Raw genomic sequence first — 13,091 nt, forward strand, 5'->3', positions numbered from 1 at the left:
TCCTAGCAAGCTCAAAGAAACAATGGTGTATCACTCATCGCTCAATGCTTCAGTCGTGAAGGATCCTGTGCTGCGAAGAAGAAGGAGTTGCCGCCGTGCCGCCGCAATGCTCGATCACTCTCTCTCTCTCTCAAGCGCACACACACACACACACACACACACACACATACACACACACACACACACATACACACACACACACACACACATGTGAGCACACAAAGGAGAAGGAGAGAGAGATGGATCAAGAACACTTCTTAGCTTGCACCTCCTAGAATGAGGATTTTTAGGTCAAATGGACCTTTTATAAGAGTTTGACCCATTCACAATGGGCGTCCACAGTGGTCGGTCATTGCAAAACTACTGTAAAAATAAGTTAAGTGGTGCACCTCTCATAGGTGATCACCTACACACCTATTGGACCATAAAACCCGGTCCATGACTCAATCAAATAAATAATAAGGCATCCGTTGAAGGTGATAGGGTGTCCGTGAGGGTTAGCATGGCTACACACGACTGCCTCTCATGAGAGAGGGTAGCCCTTTTGGCCTATAATAGGAGGCCTCGTCTACACACAAAAACGGATTGTGAAGCATTGTGAAGTTGATGTGAGGTGGTGAGAGTGAAGCAAGGTGGGAGCTCCAAAAGGGTATAGTCCCTTTGTAATCTACTTTTTGTTTTGAAGTACTCAAGCCATTGAGTGACTGCTTTCTTGTGGACGTAGTCCACATTGGGTGAACCACGTATATCGTGTGCTCTCTCTCTCTCTACTCTATTATCTCTCATGTGTGAAAATTATCTCTCTCCATTAAGCAAACTACTCAATTATCTCTCTCCTAACAACTGGTATTAGAGCAAGGTTTGCTCATAGCTAAAGTATCTCAAGGAAAGGATTCCTTGAATTGAGTGGGAGTAATGGGGACAGAGGAAGGGAAGCTCAAGATTGAGAAGTTCAACGGCAAGAACTACCACATTGTAAGATGCACATTGAAGACTATCTCTACCAGAAGGACCTTTATTTTCCACTAGGCGGTCTTGCAAAGAAACCCGCAACAATGGCGAATTTTTATGACGAGGTGCGAGCTCTCCTTTTACTATCGTCTCTACCCGATAGATGGGACAGCCTTGTGATGGCTGCAAGTAATTCTATCTCTAGTACTGTTTGCGGGTCGCCGCGATGGACGTCCATAGCATAGCTCTCAAGCATCAACATATTTGTCAATACAGGGGAAGTGACTCGGATGAGGCATGGAAACTCACTAGGGTGTCATTCCTAATGAAGTGAACTCGAAGAGATGCAACTACTATCTCTACAAGCAAATCAAACGCATTACCGCCAAGTAATCTGCCTATGTCCTCCTACACAGCTCTACAGTCATCACGCCCGTTTACCATGCAAATCATATCGGAATCGCACGAAACTTGAAGGGGAGCTACAGGGGGTTATCAGGAACATATCCTATCATTGTCACAGCATTCTGGAGAGGTACAAAGATCGCGATCATTCGTCCCAAAGTCAGTAAAAACAGCGAACAGATGATCCTAATGGGTCGTTTTAGGGTCCCTAAAGCCCCTCCTAGGGTCAAAACAACATAAAACACATATATAGACACTCAAAAAAGCGATTTAAGACCTCAAACTCGTAGTTGAAAACCTACACTGAATCTTGAATGATTACACTTGAATGGAAGAGCAAGATGAGAGGAACACAATGCAATAAACAAATCTGAATTTGGATTACCGTAGCCACAATGGCGAAGATTACAAGTTTGAACAAGAAGGAGCTCTCAAACGTACGCTGTCTTCTCAGTTTTCCATCCAAAAGATCATGTTCAAACTTACAAAAAATGACCTTTATAGATTAGGTCTTTACAAATGGCTTGTCCGGCCATAAGCTCCTAAACTTCTAACTGGCTCTCTAATATACAAGTGCTCCCATAAGAGTAATCATAAATCCTTTGACAAATTCTCGGCTTAGAGATGCTTCCTTACAAAAGAATTTTACAATGGTTTCTCAGAAAAATATGATCCTTCTCTGGAAACAGTCGCTTGTTGCTTCGTCCGCCAAACACTCCCCCCTTCCTTATCCTTGCACGCCCTTGTGCATGTTCAGTGCTTTGGCCGTTGATGTGGCTCCAATGAAGCAAGTGTCGCTGAAAAATTTCTTGTTCGAAGGACTGCTTCCAGTGCTTCTTGATGCTGTCTGAATGGATTTTCACATAACGTGTGTTGGTATGCTACATACCGTGCCTTGAGGTCCTTTGCCATGGGATGGAAAATCCGTGAGTCAATTTTGAAGAATCCTGTGACGAAGGCCTCTCCGAATGTCTACAAGTAGTGTGAGGGCAGGTACATTAGCCTGGAGTACATTGCCATCAAAATGTGTCGTGGCAGTGAATCCTGTAGATTCCAGCAGATGCCTCTGTGTCCTTCCAAGAACAGATTCCATGGATGATCGTCGCCTTCAGTGTCTTTAAACACCTGGATGCAGGTGACGATCATCCGGCCTATCTTTACTAGCATTTGACACGCCAAGTCGAGGACATCCCGCAGCAATGTGACTGTCGAATTTAGTGTGTTGACCATGTATGCTACTGTAGGGGGTTGCTGCGCTATCAAGACCGGATAATTTAGTTTTTGCGGCCTTGACCCTTTCCATGTGGCAAAGTCTTTCCATGTGCGTCTTCTAGGGACTGGGTAGAAGTGGGATCTATTTGTATATGTTGAGGAGCATTGTGGTAATTGGTTAGATCCTGTGGCCGTTTGTCCAACCACTTCTGCCTCCACTTTGGGTGGTCATCGACAAGCATCTGAGCTTCTTCCGCTGTTAGTGCAATGCCTTTGTAACCCCCATCTTTGTTTCGTGGCAGGGCTGGCCGCATCTTTTCTTTCCACAGTATTGCTTCATGGCATAGCAGAGGAAACGGGAGGTACTCATGGCCAAATCCTTCCACCTGCTCTTCTGGCTGTAAGTAGGCCAGGACGGCTGACTCCATTATCATCTTTTCATAGAGCATGTACTCCTTTGCTGGCCCCTCTCGCATGTCCTGAATGCTCTCATTGAGCTCATCTCTTATATTCGGATCTGGCCCTTCAAATTCATGCTCCTGTTGCCCTTGGTGTGATGTTCCAGGCAAATCTGGCACTTGTTGTCCGGGCAGCAGTTGTGGTTGACTCTGGGCTTTGTCTGCTTTGATTTGTTGTTGAAAAAGTAGATCTTCTTTTTCCTTTAGCAGCGTGTCACCGATCTGCTTCTGAATCTGTAGTTCGGTGCTTGCTTGAGCTAGTTGCTGCTCTAGTTCTTTTAGCTTTAGCTCATTTGTTACCGTCTGGGCCACCATTCCTGATACGAGCAGCTGTCTTTGAAGCTTTTCTTGCTCTAGCTCCGCTTTTAGTGTCGCTATAGTGTTCACTGCTGTGGCATCGTCAGATGTGGAGATGAATGCCCCAGCAGGTTCCTGATTTGCCATCAAAGTTGTCAGAGTGACTTTGACAGTATTGTATGAACTGCTAAGTCTCTGAAATCTTGCGCTCTCGTAGGCAAGCTGCTCCGTTGCTTTTTGTACTCTTGCCATCAATTCTTGGCACTCCTTTTCTTTGGCGGTCAAGTCTGTCCTGACGTCCACCAAGTCCGTGATCAGAGACTGAGCTTGCTGTCACTCAAGGTCTCTTTCCTCCGTTGTGCGTTCTAGTTGCACCCTCAGGCTTTCTAACTCCTCTTGCCCAGATGCTTGCTTTTGTTGGGCCTCCTGTACCTGCCTTTCCTTTTCACTCAGCACCACGTGCTGACACTGGAATTGTCGTTCTAATTCCCTTAGAGTTTGCTTGTAATCGAAACCAGCCACTACCTGGCAGGCTTCGTGGTATCTGATTGCTTCTGTAGGAGGTATAAACTCCTTTTGCGAGGTTGAAGGAGGAGGAGTTGGCTGTTTTTTGTTCGATGGAGAAGGGGGAGGAGGAGGAGATTTTGGCGAGGGAGGAGGATATTTTTTAGGCGAGGGAGGAGGTGATTTGGGCGAGGGAGGAGGTGGGCTTGATTCTTCTCGTACATCCCTCTTTTTGGAAGTCTCTTCCCCTTGTTGTGAAGCAGATGCTTCCGCTTTTCTTTTCTTTAGAATCCTGATGATTCTTTGGCGGGTGAGATCCGGCGCCGTTCGCGCTTCCAGATTCCTTTCTCTTTGGATCTTCTTTAGCTGCTCTGCCTGGTTTGTTTCATCAGCCGCGTCTTTCTCCTTCGTTCCTTCAGTGGACTGCGAAGAAATGTCCACTTCCGCGGCCTTTTGCTCTACTTCTAACCTTTGCTTCTCCACGTGTATGCGAGTTTCATTTTCTATTCTTTCTTGCCTTTCTCTTTCGAATCTTCTTTTTTGTGTTTGATGTGTTGCAACCGCTCTAGCCTGTCTGTCAGCCCGTAACTTGGTTCTTCTTTCCTCGACTCTTTTTTGAGCTTCTGCATATGCTTTTTGCAGGTCCGACTGCGGTATTGCACTTCTCTCCCTTCTTTTTCTCTTGAGCGGCTTTGTGGAGTCTTCCTCCTCGCTTTCTTCAAACTCTGATGGCCCTTTGTCTTTCGACTCTTGAGATTTTCCTTCATCATCTGTCTCCGTTTTTTCTTCATCACTCGAGATTTTGTTTGTGGCCTTTGCTAAGCGCGATGATGTTGCACCAGGGGTCGTCCTTACGGAATGAGCAACCAGCTTTGCTTTCTAGATCAGGGCCGTTTGAGAACCGGCAGCTGGCAAATCTTCGATCATTCGCAAAGCCTGGTATGCTATTCTGGTTAGCATCGGCCCTGTGCTCATGTAGCTTTTGTTTTTGCCGAGCTTTTTGAATTTGCTTCGATCAGGTTTTCCAAAATGTAAGAACCGTAGTCGCAGCGAATGGTTCTATTTTCGGCTGTCGCTAGGGCCATGACCACGGCAATGTGCAGGATTGGCTAGGTGTAGCGAGGAGGCTTTTGTACTCTGAAATGCTGAGAGATCAATCTCATCGGCAATTCCAGCTCTCTGTATATCATGTCATTGTATTTGTATTTGTTTCCCTTTGCTTTGACGAATGCCTTCTCATTATCTAGTGAATTTGTCTTTGCCAGCAAATCGTGTTGCCCTGGGAGGAAATGCAAAGCTTCGTGCTGATTTCTTTCGTGATCCTTACTTTCACCTTCGATCCATCCTCGTCCGTGAGCATTGCCTGCCCATCATATTGTATCGAGCTCATGAGCTCGTGGGCCCTCATGTAATCTGTTCCCCATGGCTGTAATCTGAAAAATTGCTCCAAGTGTACAGCTCGCACTACCTCTATCACCCGCGGCCTTCGGTGGAGGTTCCATATCTCTCGTGGCATGATAGTTGTCTTTACCAAGTCACCATCAGCATCCTTAAACTTCGAGATGAATATGTGGGCATGGATTTGAGCAAGTATTTCATCCGAGATGTGAGCCTTTTCATTTGTAGCGAGCTCCTCCACTTCATATGGTGCTGCTGTCCACTGCCTTTCTTTCTTTTGGCGAGGCATTCTGTGTCAGGAGAATCACAAGCTGTCAAGATTTTCCCTTCGCAATCAATCGCATTTAGACTTTTAGTAAAAAACAGTTCAAAAGTTAAAACTGATCATAACTTGAACAAATTTCATCCATTCTTGTCCATATTTCACCAGTGGGACTAGGAAGACTAGAGCTATGACTGATTAAAATATGAGCCAATTCTGGAGCTGAGGTACACCGACCGCGATCGTAGTACAGAGGCCAAAATTAGATTTGATCACATGAGTGGGTTGCTGATAGTTGGGGGGTCATTTTGGTCCACTCTGTGTTTCATTTGAACCACTTTTGAGTTTACAGGTCCCAATTCTGGGTTACAAGGGAGTTTTGGACTAGACTTTGTCTTTTTATGATTTTTTGATGTCCAAATGGCTTGAAACTTGGTTGGTGACTTGAACAAGATGTATACAAGGGATCTGATAGGTTTTGGTCAAAATCTGATGCTGAGGTACACTGATCGCGATCGGTGTTCTGGGCCTTTTTTTGGTGAAAACTAGATGGTCATGGACCCCTATGCTTGCCTAGCCCACTGATGATTTATTTCCAAGTTTGGACTTAAAATGAACAAATTAGAGAAATTTTCCATTGTTTCACCATATTTTACTAAGTCTAACCATATTGGGTTTTCCTGATGAAATTTGGTTGGATCCTGGAGTTAGTTGAAGTTAGTTTTAGAGCTCCCACTGCTGCCATGAGGTTCTGCTACCATCAGCCCTACTCCATTGTCTGATTTTGAATTGATCAGGCACTTTATACACTGTCTTAGGAGGTTTTCCAGATTTGTGCATTTTTTAGGCATTCCTTGGATATCCATGTGATGCTTGAGCATCCCTAAGTGACCTTTTGGTCTTTGGCATTGGCTCGGCTCCAATTCTATCTTTGTGTGATCATTCGAGACTGAAATGACTATATCTGTACTTGTAGGAGATTCTGAGATCCATTCGAGGTTTTCTACAATTGTTCTGACTCTTAGTCGGACAAGTGTACCTTTCAAACCATCCATCATTATTTTTAACCGGATTTTGGTAGTTGTAGGTCAAATTTTCCCTTTTCAGTTGTGTTTGACAAATTAGGCTCATTCCATGAGCAAAATTTGTGCATTTTCCTTTAAAATTCAAGAGAGTGTACTTTTAATTGAGTTCCAAGCCTGGGCCAAATCAAAAGTTGCAAAACCTGCATCTGGGGGCACCGATCGCGATCGTACCATAGAGGCAAAAATAAATTTTACACCAGCAAATGGTAGGCGAGGCTGAGGGGAGGTGTTTTGCATGTTCTCTCCCAAATTTTGTCAGTGAGGTACACCGATCGCGATCAGTGTACCACCACCAAATTGTGATTTGACCATATGGCTTTGTTCCTGACCTTGTGGGGAGCACATTGATGTGTTTTGTGTCTGAAAAAAGTTTTGTTTGGATGCCTCTAAGGGCCCTTGACCTCTTCGACCCGATCCGACTTTGATTTGATCCCTTCGCCCGTTTGTGCAATGATATGCGCTTGCATGCGTAATAGACTCGATCTTTACTTGATAAGGAACATACCTGTGAAATCTGTTGTGAAATGCTAGGTCCGACCGTCCGTACGGGGTAGAAACGTGGCAGCTCGCTCTAGGTCAAGAAGCTCTCTCCTTCTCTCTCAAAATGTGAAAATGAACAATGAGCTAGAATTTGGGCTACCTGGCCTATATCTTCCCGAGATTTTCGTGACATAGGGCTGATTTTCCTCACCTTTGATCCCGATATAATCTGCATACCACCTGTGGGGCGAACCGCTTGTCATTCCGGCGTCATATGACCATTTGATGCGATTTTGGCGAAATGTAGTCATGATCATTAAGGCTGAAATTCGACATCTTCAGATTAGCTTCATATCTTCCATGCTTGATAACCTTATCACGATACTTCGGTGTTTGCTTCCAGAACTTAATTCCGACACTTGTGAGCGAGATTTTTTTATTTTTGATGTTTTATTAACAAAAATCAAACAAAATAAATTGAAAATACTTATTAACTCGCAAAAATTAGCCAAAATTATTATACTCACCCATAAGCATATATTTTCTCTAGAAGCATCCCAATGCTCCGGATTTTGTCATTACAGCTCATTATTATGCTGGTCGGATGATACAAAAACGCTAAAAATGCAAGGTTTTGATCGAATATTTTCAAAATTGAACTCTAAATAATGAAAACACACACACATTATGTACATATATACACGTTGGACCCCTTAATGACCCTGACTGTTGTTAGATTCATCAATTACTCCCCCCTTCCTTGTTTGAGTCGTCCCGGACGAAGGTTGGGTGCATGTGCATGGGTGTTGGAATCTGTGTCTATGCATGGCCTTGTAATGTGGCCCTATTCTGATGTTTGAGACAATGCGTTGGGTAACAAGGTGCTGTGCAAGATGCGGGGACTGAATATAGTTTTCAGTGGCTTTTGATGGCGAGGGTAGCTGTGTATGGAACATAAGAGCTTGCAGTTGAATTGCCATTTCCCTGATTGTTGGTGTTGTGATGGCAACTATTTTTGGAACCCATTTGTATGCGGTTTGTTGCATCTTTACAGATTCTGCTTTAGTTTTCACAGGTTTCGAGTGCCATTTTGGAGGTTCAAGCTTCTTGTTTTGAGTTTTGGGTTTCTTTTCAAGCGTTGTCGCCGAATCTTTAGTTTTTTCCAGTTTTGGTTGCCATTTTCACTCCGGAGTAACTCCTGAAGGTCTTTGAGATGATGCTGCTTCCGTTTGGAGTTTGTCCTTAGGTAGCCATATCTTGCTCGGTTTGTTGGTCAGCAATCTTTTCTTTATCCATACTTTCCGAATAACCTTTTGTGGTGTTTTTGGCTGATTAGCCGGTTGCTTTTTGTCGATGGGGATACTTGGCCACGAGTGATCTGTTTTGGCGAATGGAGTCATGTACACGTTAGAGTCGTGTGTGTACCTTAACGCATGTTCTGACCATTCAGTGATTGACTGCATTGTACGTTCTCATCCATGGAACTCCCAAGCATATTGATTCTCTGATTTCTCCATCTTTCATTATGAAAAATTGATGAGGACAACTATTTTCATCAAGATTGATTGGTAAGTTTACTATCCCCAATGTTGGCATTGTTGCACCGTTTGCGGCTTGTAGATCACGTGTGGATTGCACGAGGGGTTCATCTGTAAGCATCCTGTAAGTGGAGAAGTTGACCACATTGACTCTTGCTCCTGTGCCAATCAATGCTCGTTGATATCTGCCATGCGAAAGTCTGACATCGATGGGAACATCGATTCCTGTTTCCCATTTCTCATTAGTTTGAATTATAGAAAAAGGAATTTGAGCCCTATCTGCTGGTTGAGGAAGTCTTTGTTGTTGTAAGGTTTGTTTTCGTTTTAAAATCCCGACTTTGGCCTCCTCCTGTGCTTGAGCTTTTGTTTCCTTTGCTTTGTTCTTGCGCTTCTTTGCAGCGTGTATTTTGGCAAGCATCTCTGAGGTTAGTGGTAGGTTGTATTTCTTTAGTCTGCAACCACTAATCCAGTTAGGAATTCCCTCTCCCTCTAGTGTTGCAAGTTTAATGGCACCGCTAGATGATATGTCATGAATCACATAGAGTCCATTGCCTCGCTTTTTAAGTTTCCGGGAATGTTGTTTCAGGGTATACATTAAGACGTAATCCCCAGTAGCAAATCCCTTGATAATAACATGTTGATCAAAGAATGATTTCATGTTTCGTTTTTGTGCGTAGATTGATGCAACGGATCTCAATCTAGTTTCATCCAGTTTTTCCAGGACATCTACCTGATTGGATAATTCATGGCCCATCCATTCTAATTGTTTAGCGACTCGAAGTGTGGGGATAAGGAATTCAAGTGGCAAAATCGCTTGAATTCCATAAACCATGTTGAACGGAGTCGTTCCAATCGATGTTTTGTACGCTACTAGCTCTCGATTCGCCAACAATTTTGGTGAGAATTTTCACCAAAATCTTATTCGTACTTTCTGCTTGGCCGTTCGCTTGGGGGTGATAGGGAGCGGACTTCCTGTGAATTACCATGAATTCATCCAACAGGAATTCGATCACCTCATTGATGAAGTGAGTTCCTCTATCGCTCACTAGCTCAATTGATAAGCCATATCTGGTGAAAATGTTCTCATACAAAAATTGTGCTGTTGTTTTTGCATCATTTCTGGTTGTTGCTTTAGCTTCCACCCATTTTGTTAGATAATCTGTAGCCACAATAATGTATTGAGCGTGCGTTTTATATCCCGGAGGCGCTATCGGTCCTACAAAATCTATTCCCCATTTCGCAAACGCTCTTGCCTCCATCATTGGCCTTAAGGGTATATCATCTCGTGCTCTAGGAATTTTTGTTTTCTGGCAATCGTCACATCATTTCACAAACTCTTCAGCGTCCATGAATAGTGTAGGCCACCATATGCCGGCAATAAGAATTGCTTTGGCCATTTTGTCAGCTGAGAAATGTCCACCAGCTTGTCCGCCGTGTGCTTGCTCTAAAATAGGAATGTATTCCTCTTCAGTCACGCACATTCTCAATTGATTGTCTTTTCCCCTCTTGTAAAGAGTGTCCTCAATTAGTACATAGTTTTTTGCCTCTTTCGTGATCGTTTTGATACGTGGTCTACTCATCCCTTCAGGCAGTATCCTGGTGGTGAGGTATTCAACAATGTAGTTACTCCATCGGGGTGCTACAGATAATCTGAATAGAGTCGCATGCTTTATTGGCTTTTGAAGCGTGCATCTAACGCAAGATTTGACATGCATATAGACACTATATCGCATTTTCGGCCAATACACACCCATTCTCATCAATCTTTGATACATCTGTGCATGCCCATTGTGAATCCCCGTTGTTTGTACATGAGCTTGGTTTAGGTACAATTCCCGTTCACTCGATTCAACACAAAGCCTAAGGATTTGATCGATCCCTGTTTATATAGCCTGCCCGCCAACATTACCAGTGATTTAGATGCTGCAATGGTAGATGTTTGTCTTGTCATATTCAATGACCCGATAGTTAGTAAAGGAATTACATCCTCACTCCATCTTGGAACCATTTCTATGTTGAAAAGATATGCATCTGGCAAATCATCATCAACTCCTACTCGGTTTTCTCCATGCATCATTCTAGATAAATGATCTGCTCTTTGGTGTGTAGTTCCTTTTTTGACTACTATCGTGAAGTCAAACTCAAGCAGTATGATGAACCATCGAACAATCCTCCCCGTATTGCAAGGCTTGTTTACTAAGTACATCAGTGCTTGGTGATCAATGAAGAATACAAATTTATTGAAAAGTAAGTAGTGTCTAAAATTTTTCACCGCATAGACCATACCCAATCCCTCCCTCTCAGTTGTTGTGTAATTCTTCTCTGCATTGTTCAGTTGTCTACTGGAGTAACTTATTGGAAAATCCATGTTGTTCTCTCCAGGTTGCATACGCTGATGCATCTATGTGGATGTGAAATATCTTTTCCTAATCCGGAGCCTTCAAAATTGGAGCAGAAATTTAACCTCTGCTTCAAAGTTTGAAAAGCTTTCTCGCACTTCTTCGTCCACTCAAATTTAGTTATCAACGCGTAAAGTGGTTTTGAAATTATAGCGTATGAGTAGATAAATCTGCAATAATATTTACAATGGCCCATAAATGCCTGTACCTCTTTTACCTTTACTGATTGTGGTAGATCAACAATGATGATGATCTTCTCCATGTCTGTCGAAATACCGTTTTTGGACACTATATGGCCCAATATTTTGCCCTGTCTTACCATGAAGACACATTTCTCTGGATTCAAGCAAATCCGATACAGTCTGCATTTTTCGAACACCTTGGTCAAGTGCTCTATGTGCTCCAATCTTACAAGAGAGTGAACGCACAAGTCATCCATGTAAATTTCTAAGAACTGTCTTAGATATTCTTTAAAAGCATGACCTATCAGCCTTTGAAATGTGGCTGGTGCATTTGTTAAGCCAAAAGCCATTACCCGGAATGCAAAAATACCCCATTCAGTTGCCAAATCCGTTTTGTGCTGATCCTCTGGCTTTATTGCGAGTTGGTTGTAACCCGAAAAGCCATCTAAGAAACTATAAGCCTCTTTTCCTGCCACCCTTTCTATTACATGATCAGTAATGGGTAAGGGATAGTTGTCCCGAATTGTAGCAGCGTTCACTTTCTTGAGATTGATGCACACTCTTAACTTTCCATTTTTCTTCGGGACCACCACAATCGGTGAAACCCAATCGGTGTGCTCAGTTTCGTAAATAAACTCTGCCTCCTTAAGTTTATCTATCTCCTCCTTGATCTTTTTTGCAAACATTTCATTGTAAGTATAGGGACGTTGTCTGCTGGGTTTGGCGTCATTCTTAAGGGGTATTGTGTGTTGACAGATACTTGGATCCACTCCCATAAGATCTTTGTATGACCATGTGTTGGGATATAGGCGTCTATGCCTTGCCCGGCCGCCCAGAGTCTGGGCGCCCACTGACTTGTATACCTTATACATAGCATAAGTGTATAGGGGGCTGCTCACTCTTGGAGTCTCCCCACCCATATCCATGTGTCGTGTGTCTCCTTCTCTCTCTCTCACTCCCCGTCTGTGGTGTGCTCCCCGATCCCCTTCAATTGGTATCAGAGCGTAGGTGCAGAGGGAGCGCGTGTGTGCACAGTCACGACGACAGCGGAGAGCTTGTTTCATTCCCGAAATCGCGTCCGCACGCGCGCACTTTCAAGAGTGCAAACAGGGTTTCGACTTCAGCATCGGCAAATTCAGCTTTTCGAGAGCGTTTTCGCCAGGCGTCCTGGCGTTTTACCCCCCTTTCGAAGCCATTCGAGCCATCAGAAACCTCATTCGAGCAAGGTTGAGGAGATGCATTTTTCAGCCCTCGTTTGGCAGTTTATGCTGCGTTTTTGGGCCGAAAACAACGTTTTTTGGCATAGCTTTCACACCCGGACTCGGATACATGTGATCCAGGAGTCTACCTTGGGGTTTTGGCACACTCCGGACGCGCTCATCATATCAGAATTTTAAAATTCTGAACGCTGAATTTTCTGCAGCAGCAGTTGTTTATTGTGTGTCGAGGATTCCACACATGGTTTGCTCTCAAATGTGAGAGTGATATTTGCTGCAAGTTTCCTCACAGGTGGGAGGATATGATGTATTCCTTATGTGGTTTGATGCTCAAGGAGACTAATGTGATTGCATTTTGAGCTCGGCAATGTATGCCTCGAGCATGTTTTTTGGCAGTCACAGGTAGAGCAGATATTTGTGTACTAGATTTGCAGGTGTTTGCAATGATGTATGCAAAGTGTGGACATTGATGCATGCATTTGGAGTGCGGTTTGATGCACTTTGGTTGCTCATGGTTTTGAGCGTGCAGTCAGTTTGGTTACTGGTTTTGTGGCCGTTTTACTGACGAAACTCTGGCGAAATTTTCCTAGGAGTTTTATGCGTATCATTTATGCGATCTAGGTAGAGATTGCGGGTTGCACTCAGCATTTACGTGCGGTGTTCTCTGCAGGTGGGAGATTTGTGCGTGTGTATGCATCGATAC

This window comes from Adiantum capillus-veneris, chromosome 30 (assembly GCF_014529385.1).
Source record: "Adiantum capillus-veneris isolate H3 chromosome 30, ASM1452938v2, whole genome shotgun sequence".
In the NCBI taxonomy this organism is placed as follows: Eukaryota; Viridiplantae; Streptophyta; class Polypodiopsida; order Polypodiales; family Pteridaceae; genus Adiantum; species Adiantum capillus-veneris.